Raw genomic sequence first — 12087 nt, forward strand, 5'->3', positions numbered from 1 at the left:
ATGTAGAGTGGTTTTAGGGTGGCCTTCCCTTGCTTTTCTGTTAGGGTGTGCTCCCTTAGCCTTTGTGGATCCCTCCACCCCGCAAGGCAGCGGTTACTCTCTCAATTATGAGGAGTAGAAAGTGGATTGCTTCTTAGTCTGGTCCTTCATTATATGCCTGTCTGGCATGGGAGGCCCTGCCAGTAGCTATGCTACCGCCAGCATAGCCATGTAACTCATTAGAACACTCGAGCCCAACCACCAACTTCAAGGTCATGCAATCCCTAGGTTGGGGAGATAAAAACAACAAGAATAGTAAATTGTAGACCCATTTCACTTATATCAAACTTGTCTATAATTCTAGAAAATGCATTAAACAGACTAGTTAATTATTTACAAAAACGTAACGTTTTATGCAGTGATCAATACACACTACGGCTTATATAATAATAAAAGGGATAAGTAACCCAGACAATAATAGATGAACTTCATAGATTCAATAAATGTTTAGATACCTATATTTTCTTTGTAGATATGTAGGCGCTGTTAATGCTATTGTATAGGCCTACTGCAAATATAACTTTTCTTACTATGGTGGACATAAAAATGAACAAATACAATAAGAATACAGGTCATTTTTCATTGTAACCCAGCTGAAGTTTCAGGTTATAAAAGCTGCCCCTAATGAAATTCTCTAAGCCCAATATTATTTCTATCCCTTCATTTAAAAGATGGCAACACTGTTAAACTGCCTATGATTACAAACGAGTATTTTCCCTGGACCAAAAGTACAATAGGTAATATTACGCGTGCATAAACACGAGGGTAATTATGTAGTAAGCATCAAACATGAGAGTAATTATTGGTCAGGGCACTTGCATTACATATACTTACTTTTAATGGCTTTTAAGGAACCCGCAGGTTCACTGCAGCCCTCTCATCGGTCCCTATTCTGAGCAACATTAATCCAGTCTCTATCAACATATCCACCTCTCTCAAATCAATTTTAATATTATCCTCCCATCTACGTCTCGGTCTCCTCAAAGGTCTATTTCCCTACGGCCTCCCAATTAACACTCTATATGCATTTCTGGATTCGCCCATATGTGCTACATGCCCTGCCCATCTCAAACGTCTGGATTTAATGTTCCTAATTATGTCAGGTGAAGAATACAATGCGTTGTGTAACTTTCTCCATTCTCCTGTAACTTCATCCCTCTTAGCCCCAAATATTCTCCCAAGAACCGTATTCTCAAACACCTTTAATCTCTGTTCCTCAAAGTGAGAGTCCAAGTTTCACAACCATACAGAGCAACCGGTAATATAACTGTTTAAAAATTCTAACTTTCATATTTTTTGACACCAGACTAGATGACAAAAGCATTACATATATAGATAATTTAATTAAATTGTCAACGTTCTCTTATGATTGACATATTGTCAGCCTCTTTACAGTCTAATGGAAAGTATGGGTTCTAACCTCAATTTCAGGATGACGGTGGTCTGGCCGATGCTTACTGCATAATTATTAATTACCAAGACGATAATTATTTACCCTGGACAGGTGAGTCGAAGAGTGACAAGGTTAGGGTGGGTTAGATGAAGGGATTGATAAGTACATCTTTATTACACAACTTTTAACACTATATCACTTCGGAATATGTATTATATGTATTTCTTGTGTTAAATAGAATACGATAGAATTTAACACAAGAAAGACATATAATACATATTCCGGATTGATAAGTGTAGAAACGTATTTCCCGCCATCAACTACTATATTACTACTAAAGTTGCGATGAAAGTAGTAGTAGTAGTAGTAGTAGTAGTAGTAGTAATAATAATAATAATAATAATAATAATAATAATAATACTTGGTTTATATCGAGTAAAAAGGTATGAAAAATACGTTATATTTTGTTGTTTAGTCAACTGTCCGCAGACAGGTCTGAACCTCACAAGTGATACCAAGAAGACACCACTTATGAGGCAACTAGGCCAGGAGATAATAGGGTAGGGTGGCCAGTTCCTTTCTCCCTCCATTGCAAACATCGCCGACTGTCTACATAATATTACACTAGTCAGACTTCAGATGCATACAAACAATTGTTCTTCCTCTGACACACATCGTCAAGTGAGATGTACTGCTTGATAATAGATGTGCATACCAGACAGAACCTCAATCAGAGGATAATAGCTTATAGGCCTATGTAGGCTACTAATTTCTGTGTCGAACAGATTTGTTATGTCTCCGCATTTGTGTTAATATATATCTGAACATATGTTGTAGTTATAAGGAAAGGTAATTTATTTAAATTAATATATTTTTTCTAAGTTATGTTAATCTACACGGGTTTGAGGGGCCGTTAGGTTAGATTAGGTCAAGTTAGGTTATGTTAGATTAGATTAGGTTAGGTTAGGTTAGGTTAGTGTAGATGAGCTAGGTTAGTACAGATTTGCTTATTTTATGTTTTTTAAATTATTTTAAGTAGAGTGGCATGTAACTTATTTGAAGTTCATATAGAGAAATTATAATTATTTCAACAAATAATGTGTCAGAATATTGTATAAGCCTACTTGAAATTGGATTGAGAATGAAAATACGCATTTGCGGACAAAAAATGTGTTTTAAAATTCGGGCAAGAAGCTTATAAAACAAACAATAAATATGATTATTTTTATTATTATTATTATTATTATTATTATTATTATCTATGGCTTTTCTATAGCACGCGACACAAACTGACAACTTGCATTTTTTAAAGTTCTACGGTGTAGAAATATGTGACAGGTTGGGTTAGGTTTGGTTAGGCTTCTGGTATGCCTTGCACATACGAATCTGTGACAAGTTAGGTTAGATTAGACTTTGGTATGCCTTGCATATTTATTAAGAGAAGTGAAATATGCATTTCGTGTTCGTTTTGAAGTGTTCTACATCTTTATTTCACGTGTTAAATAATCACTTTTAGGTTACCTACACCAATCAATATTTCCAACTTTTTGCCATTTTCTAGTGAGTTTTGAAATCTTTACATTCCAAACTATCTTCCCTCTGAAAATTAGATAATTTTTAATTTTTTTTTCGTCAAAAAACCTTCAGTGTCTCGTGTAATAGAAAACTCATTATTATTATTATTATTATTATTATTATTATTATTATTATTATTATTATTATTATTACACTTGTTGTTTAGTCAACTGTCTGAAGACATGTTTAAACTTCGTGACACCAATAAGGTATCACTCATGAGACAAATAAGCCAGGAGATAATGGGTTGAGTCAGCAGTTGCTAAGGAATTAAATTTAAAAATTATAAGCAGTGGTTTCGGCAAATCGCCATATTGTCTTCTACTGAGCATCATGCCATGGATAAATATATAATTTATCCATGATCATGCGGTGCTTCCCGCTTCTTCCACTACATCGCTTCCGACCCGGCGTCTACCAGGGAGAGCAACATCTCAAAATAAAATGATACTAAACGTGACGAGTGTTACTATAGGACCTACATTAGAGATTAGTGACGTTAGATTCGAGATTAGTATTAGGTTAGATTAGGTTAGTTTTGGTGTACAGTATTGTAGTTTAGTCAACTGTCCGAAGACAAGTCTGAACCTCATAAGTGACACCAATAAGGCATCACTCATGAGGCAACTGAGCCAGGACATAATGGGGTAGGTTGGCCAGTTCCTACTCCCATGTGCAGTAATATCCATCCATAATGGTGAACGGGAGAAAAGTTCGGGGCAGAAGAAATCAGATGACAGACGACATTAAGATATGTGGATCATATGAAGGGACAAAGAGGAAGGCAGAAAATAGGAAAGACTGGAGAATGCTGAGTTTGCAATGAAAGACCTGCCCTTGGGCAAAACACTATGAATGAATTCTTCCAATCACACATCGCGCTAAAAACATGGCCTTCGTTGTGATTAAGTGAAGTTAATAAGGCATTTCTCTACTGTTTGTAACTCTGAAAAAAAAAAAGCACCATTTCCTTGCTTATATTACGTCACATTAAAGAAGTATGTCGATCTTCTTCCTTCACGCGCGACCAATTTGGTACCTTTATAAGTAAGGTATCTATGTATTGGGCGGGTTGGGTGACGACACAGCTTTTAGTCATCACATCTAATCTCCACTACTCCATGCTATAAACGCTAGCGATATTTCAGGAATGTTTTCTAGTGGCGCAGACAGTTTTAATCTTCAATCAATTATAAATAACATTTGCCAAATTAAACATACCTTTCTGTCTGAGGAAGTTGCAGTTCCAGGCATGAAGACGATCGTTGTTCTTGTTCCCATTAAGTTTACACCTTGTATGAAGAATTTCACTGACAGTGCACTAAGTGTTTAATTCGAAGATATTGCTTTACAAACGCAAAAGTTACTTCGTAAAGAAATTCACTACAAATTAACACAAACTTCATCTTGCGCCGACATATTGCTATTTTAAAATTGACAAAAGACAATCAATTAATCTTTCGATTTAAATTCGAGGCAAAGAATAAAAACCAACAAAAGATCACAGTCCAGTATATACAGTCACGAAGGTTGAGTTGTTAAGGTACTAGGAACAACAGACTGTGCAGGTACTATTTCGCATTGTCTGTAATGAGGCGATCGTAGCGATCCTAGTGGTTAGCAACTATCTATGGATGCATATTTACTACGTAGAGCTTCGTAACTGTATATACTAGACTGTGAAAAGATAGCAGATCACAGATTAGATATTGTATTCACATTTATACAGCTTAAAGAAGCAAGATAGACAAGTGAAGATTATATTTTGTATATATCCGTTATTTATTTTTTGCGTAGAATACTGATACGTCTTTCCCCGTACTGAATACTGGCACTCTTTCCGCGATCTGCGGGGGGGGGGGGAAGTGGCAGAATTTCAAATGCTTACTGTAACAAGACTGAGCCACACTCGAGTGCTAATGATGTTAATAGTTAAGACCATTTAAAAATGTAACTTGTACAGCCACGCTCAATCACGTCACCTCCCCTCGCTACGGGCATGAGAGCGCCGAAACTGCGTATAAAATTAGTCGTGCTGTGCGGCCTTTTAGTAATATCTCGGCATCGAGAGCAGCTACAGACCTGTGCGACCACTCGTCTGATTTGTAATCGCGAGTTCTCTAATATAGAAGTGATAATAAAACATACGATAAACTTTGAGTGAACAGTGGTGAAAAATTTGTGAACCGAAACAACAATAAAACGTTCAAATCAACACAACTGTAGTTTCATTTCCTAAACTGGTGACGTATTCTAGGCACTTGTGTATCCCAGATTCAGAGCAAAACTTTTTTTATTAAAAAATTGCTTATAATATTAATATAATAGAATAGTTTACTTTCATCCTTTTTCTCTAGAATGCATCTGCTGCATTCTCTTCTGTCAGTGCATGTTTTATTTTCTTATTTATAAGCAGCACTTTCATTGCACTACTGGTTTCCACCATGCGAACCATAAGATATTTGTCGCCTGTCGCATTTACGCACACTTAAATGCCATCGACCTGGGCCGGAATCGAACCTGCAATCTCGAGCACAGAAGGCCAGCGCTATTATAGACTTCACTACCCAGGCCGATGCTAGTCATCATTGGTCCCTGCTTTTTTTAAAGATGAAAATGAGAATTATTATAGTGAATAGTAAAAGGAATCAGCAAATGTTACAGACATTATTTAGAGATGCATTACACAAGGATGGCATTTCGTTTCAATAAAACAGGATTGTTGGAACGAAAACAATTACTCGTGGGAACATTACAAGTCTTTACCACTACACAGTATTTAGTAGGAATCCTTCAAAGCTCAAAGAAAGGTCGTTTCAAACTAGACAGCATTATATCCATGATCTGAAGAACACGATATAGGGAAAAGTCCAAAACGTCAACAACACTCTGGTTATATTATTTTAATGTACCGAAGTACATATGATATTTCCATGCAGATATTCTGCATCATCATACGATGAAAGAGTAATGGAACGGAGAAAAATTCGGCAGTTGAGAGCTTTTGCCAAACAAGACTGAAGTGAAGGTAATGTGGTACCACACTAAAATTGATTTAAAAACATTCAGAAAGTAGATTTGTTCATTTATTAAAAATAATATCAACAGAAGAATAGTATATTAAGGTGCCTGAATAATGTATTTAACAGTAGGTAGAAGCACTTGTCAAGCCGCACGCGTTCGGTTTTCCTTGTTTAATTTTTATAGGAGTAAAATGTACTGTGGGTCCCTATCACCACGGCATGGCACGTCCTCAGGTTGCGGATCGAGGAGACGGCCTCCAGATATGGAGGGCAGCTGTGAATATATTGAATAAGCAGTCGTGGACAGCCGATGAGGGGTGATCCTCCAGCTTGGGGGTTGGGCGTATGGCTAAAAACCCATGACTGTAAAAAACAGCTTGTTACGAATCCTTCAAATAAGCCTCGGAATGGGACGGATTCTCTGGCACGACAACAAAGTATATGATTATGTCTCGTGATGAGAATATTGTACGAAATGGAAATATAAAAATTGGAAATTTATCTTTTGAACAAATGGAGAAGTTCAAATATCTTGGAGCAACAGTAACAAATATAAATGATACTCGGGAGGAAATTAAACACAGAATAAATATGGGAAATGCCTGTTATTACTCGGTTGAGAAGCTTTTATCATCTAGTCTGCTGTCAAAAAATCTTAAAGAGTTTATAAAACAGTTATATTACCGGTTCTTCTGTATGGTTGTGAAACTTGGACTCTCACTTTGAGAGAGGAACATAGGTTAAGGGTGTGTGAGAATAAGGTGCTTAGGAAAATATTTGGGGCTGAGAGGGATGAAGTTACAGGAGAATGGAAAAAGTTACACAACGCAGAACTGCACGCATTGTATTCTTCACCTGACATAATTAGGAACATTAAATCCAGACGTTTGAGATGGGCGGGGCATGTAGCACGTATGGGCGAATCTAGAAATGCATATAGAGTGTTAGTTGGGAGGCCGGAGGAAAAAAGACCTTTAGGGAGGCCGAGACGTAGATGGGAGGATAATATTAAAATGGATTTGAGGGAGGTGGGATATGATGATAGAGACTGGATTAATCTTGCTCAGGATAGGGACCAATGGCGGGCTTATGTGAGGGCAGCAGTGAACCTCCGGGTTCCTTAAAAGCCAGTAAGTAAAATGCAGCAAAGAAGCCATAGAAATGGGGGAAAAACGTACTAAAAGATGCTGACACTGACAAAAGGTACTAAAAGTTGCTGGTGTTGAAAAAAATGTGCAATCAAAAACAGTTGGGAGAGTTTATTTTATGTTTTCTTTGCAAGATAAGTCAATTTGGGCATTTCAATAGTAAAAAAAAAAAAAAAAAAAAAAAAAAAACTAAGCCGCAGCACCTAAAATTCCTAGATCTAGTAATAACCCTCTTTAGGAAAAATATGTACTAATATAATATACAGAGCTTTACATTTTTTCCTGCAGCAAACAGTTGAATAATCCGCAATCGGTCAATAGGGTGGCAGATAACTGGAGTTCTACTGTACTATTTTCCTCTATTTTTTCGCATCAGTTCCAGAGTTGCGATTTACTGATGTATCCCCATGTTGGTTTGTTGATATCATCCAAAGACAAATAAATAAGTGTCTCAGACTAAAATTAACTTGAATAAAATACACTATTTTGTTCAATGATCATATATTTTTAAAAAATGTGGTTATAATTAAAATCTGTCATCTACAAAATTACAATGTAGTCCATTTGAATATTCACTTTATAATAAAAGTAACAGCATCCATGTATGCATGCATGGACATTAAAGATAAAATTAAATATTCTAATAAATAAGGGACCAAAATTATAGAAGTAACTATAAATAACGCAAATGGACTACAATATATTATACAGCATAAGTACAACAAGTATTCTGAGACAAAAAGCTTGCACACGAAGCAAAGACAATGTTGGAGGTCTTTTCGTGTTCTTAAAATTAAATGTAACTGACACGGAATTTAAAATTTACAGAAAATTTGAAGAAATAAAGGTCGAGAAATGTCATTTTTTTTACAATGGCAATGAGTTTCAAATTTCATACTAAGAATTCTGAAAACCAACACAAACTTGCAATTAAACAAAATAAATTCATGAAACTTTCGAAGTACATTTCATTCAACATTGGTATGACTGGCAAAAGAAAGACTGTATATGCAACTAACATATACCTGATAAGTTCAACCAAAGATATCAAAATTGTGAATTTGTTTTAATGAAATGTCACAGAAAACAGTATGAGATGACTATTTTTTTAAGAAAAGATCATAAAACATCTGAAATTCTTACTTGCAACAGAATTTCTATTATTAATACAATATGTAGTCTCCATCAAAAGGAATTTTTATGCTCTCTAACGAAAATCACATTATTTATTTATTAACCCTTTCCCTGAAGAAAATACATTATTTCCCCAAAAATGGTAGCATCCATTTCCTGCCCCTATTATCTTTAAGTGTTATATATATTTAATATATATATTAATCATACCAACACTGTGATTGTTTCCAACTAATATTTTTACGATAATAATTCTAACAAGGAAAATGTTGGTGTATCATCAGTAGTAGCGAAACTAGCAAGTGTATTTGTAAAAAAATGATGCAGAAATTATGTCTACATTTTTATTTAATCTTCTTTCTTAAATGTAATGCAAATATACAAAAAAGATATCTTTAAAAGGGAAACATATGGTACAATATCTGTGAACTTTAAGCATGTATCTAACCCATCATTACACTCATAATCATACTTTGAAAAGCGCAATATGTTATAATAATATGTATTGAGATCAGCTGAATTTATTTCAAACCATTGCATTCAAATCCGACAATTGTGTGAAACGAGTAATAAAAAAAACTTGACTAAAATTTCACATGAACATTCTGGTATGCTATTGCTTAATGCAATATATATAAAATATTAATCAAAAGTTAAAATTTCGTTCAAGTTTCTTCCAGATATATGAAACCAAAATCTTGGGTTCATGAAAAACTGTGAGATGTATACAAAACTCTTCCAAGAGAAATGTTAAAACGAATTTTAATGAGACTATACATATTTTTGTGTTCAGAAAAACTAGACTTTATTCTGATTTATTAAGATTTTGTTCCCATTAATACAACCATTAATAAAAAATAATGTGTAAACGTGAGTATACACCAATTATTTATGCGATGAGATAGTAAAAAAATAGACACCTTTTTAACATTAGAAATAATTATTTGTAACACAGTTTCAAGTTGAAGAACAACTCGGAATGTTACAGAACACTTTATGAGTTTAAGAAAGGTATAGAATCTTCAGAAAACACTCATAAGTATGCTAATATAGCATAACTTTCAAAGCAAATTTGAAAACTGCTAACTACGAAAGTCAGTTGGAGAACAGCGTTCAAATGTTATCAAATTAGATCGACAACATCCAACAAAGCAAATTAACTACTTTGTATATACTGTTCACGTGAGTGTGTGTATAATTCCAAACTGTTCATTCATTTTTTTTTTTAATTTTCACAATTTTTAGTACTTACTTTTTAATTTAAAATAACAGCAATCCTGAGCAAAGTGCCAAAGCAAATGAAAAGATATTCTTCAAAACATATAACTTATAACGAACAAAAATTCAGTTGCTAAATAAAGTTATTATTTTTGAGCTGCATATCCTGATATGTAAAATACATATTTATATGTTTTGTTTAATCTTGAATACAAGTGCAGCACCTGAGTCAAGAATGAGGAGGTAGAATTGAGTGATCATTCAAGACCTACCAACTGGCAGGAACAATAAATGGAAACCTCAAATCCATCTCTATTGCACATCTAAAACATTTTGTACAATTACTCAATTTAATAAAAGTACCAAAATATGATATCCTTTAACAATACAATATTTAATGTCTGCTTTACAAATCTTAACATCTCAAACAACATTAAGGCAATAAATACACAAGATAAATGATCCTACAAAAAAAAAAGTTATATACCCTTACAAAATATATACAGCACTAAAACATCTTATATTTGTACTTTGCTAATCTATTTCACTTGTATTGGAGAAACAATTGACGAATGTTCGAGTGACCTCAGAAAGTACAGGGTTTTACCATGGAGTATATATGGAGATAAAAGTAGATTACTAATTTGTTTAAATATAGTAAAATTCTTTACAAACTGATTGAGAACAGTGTCCCTAGCTGAGGTTTGTCACTTTACAAGAATTTCATTTTTACCAGTTGCAGAATCAACATATTTCAAGTACGTGGTAGTACAAATTTGAAAACAAAACAAATGCAAACAGTGCAGTAATAGAATTGTGTTGTGAAACTCAGATAAAAACCTTAAATAATGAACTTTTATTTGTGAAACTTGCAAGAAGAGATCTTCATGAAGAAAATATTTCGTAGTAATTTCTCAAATTAATTCCTGATGAAACATTGTACCAACTTGTGGTGAAATTTCGTGAAATTCGATCTGAGTTAGATAGAAAAATTATTGTTTTTTTTTTAATATAAAAAATGGTGCTCAATTATACACTAAAAAGTCATTGCACCATTTAGCACAAAAGAAAGAAGTGCCAAAAAATTCAATGTGCTGAGCCATAAAATTACCTGCAATCAGAAATTCCTAATGCTTCATGTGAACGACTCCACTGGATTTTAGTGAACATATTACAAAAGATGTAAACCTTGTTATTTGAAGCAGACAATCATTATTTCGAGTGTGTGCTGGATAATGGATATCTACAAATCATTTTTACAATCATAAAAATGGCTTAAAATTTATTAGCACGCCACTATAAGAAACCTTTCCAATATAATCAGTGTACCTACTCATGCCTTACTAAATTAGCATATATATTGCCATTTCAGGCGGCAGTTAGTGAAGTTCATAAAGAACTTTCCAATATAACCCATCATTTTTACTAAAATAACCAACCAATATTTTTAAATATTTTTTTTAACATTTTCTTACCACACAAATGCACTGGTTACATTTCCACTATATACAAAAAATTACAATTTTAATATATAAGTCAATAAATTGAAGCTAAAATTGAGTAATAAGAAATTTTAAAAAATATGTTTTAAGATTCTCTGTAACATTTTTAATGATTAAGTAGAATTGACACTTGAACAGCGACTTGTACTTTTTTATTACTATTTTGGAAACAATAAATTCTTAAATCAGAACCTAAGAGATCAAATTATGATGCATAATGTGGTCCGACGGCAGATGGTACAAGTATTCTTATCTCAGAATAATGCTGTACAATATTATAAAATATAAAACACTCTGATATGGTTCTCAATTAGCAGAACATACTTTGCCTCAGTCTGTGTACGTAAATAAAAAATGAACCAAATTTCTTTACATCTAAAATACAACAAATGCTGACTGAACTTACTACATATGGCACGGAAGTCGACACAGAGAGAAAAAAAGTATTTTTAATTAAAGGAATATATTTCTAAGCATCTCTCATACAAGCTTTATTTGTTAAACATGCAATTAATTTTAAAATGTTTTGGAGTTCATAAATGTTTCCTCTGACATTACAACATTTCACGAAATTAATATGTTGCTGAGTTAGGATTTCCAACCTTCAATTTGGATTTACTTCTAGATATTGCTTTAAAAGTACAAAAAAAATACCAAGTATATTTCATTACCAACAAATCAGTCGCTACAGATGAAACTAAAAAATAATTTTATTAGTAATAAATGTTCAAAACAGAAAGTATAACTACTAAATTTCTTAGAGACAGAACCTGTGATGACAAGGCGAAAACAAACTCTTAAAGAAAGAAAGAGACTTAAAAGAGAATCAGAGTTTACTTTAATTTATGTCTATAAGAATTATCCGCTAATTAAAAAAAAAAAAAAATTTGTTACTCTGTCCACCCTCCCCTTTTATCAGACTTACACACAACTGTGGGTAGGAGAGGGAGATTCTTTTGATTATACACCAATGTCTAAAAAATGTGGGCCTTTCTGGTCACGAGAACGGTATGATGCAGGATCACCATAGAGACATCATAAGATAATTAGGTTAA

General features: G+C 33.6%; 1 long non-coding RNA gene across 1 annotated transcript in view; it reads right to left on the reverse strand.

Moving 5' to 3' along the window:
* The window catches only part of LOC138714805 (uncharacterized), a 46132-nt gene extending 41714 nt beyond the window's left edge, over positions 1–4418 (reverse strand). The window contains exon 1 of the long non-coding RNA XR_011336089.1: positions 4229–4418. This is a non-coding gene — a long non-coding RNA (uncharacterized lncRNA). The remainder of the gene's footprint in view (positions 1–4228) is intronic.
* Positions 4419–12087: the final 7669 nt, after the last annotated feature.

This window comes from Periplaneta americana, chromosome 15, assembly GCF_040183065.1.
Source record: "Periplaneta americana isolate PAMFEO1 chromosome 15, P.americana_PAMFEO1_priV1, whole genome shotgun sequence".
In the NCBI taxonomy this organism is placed as follows: Eukaryota; Metazoa; Arthropoda; class Insecta; order Blattodea; family Blattidae; genus Periplaneta; species Periplaneta americana.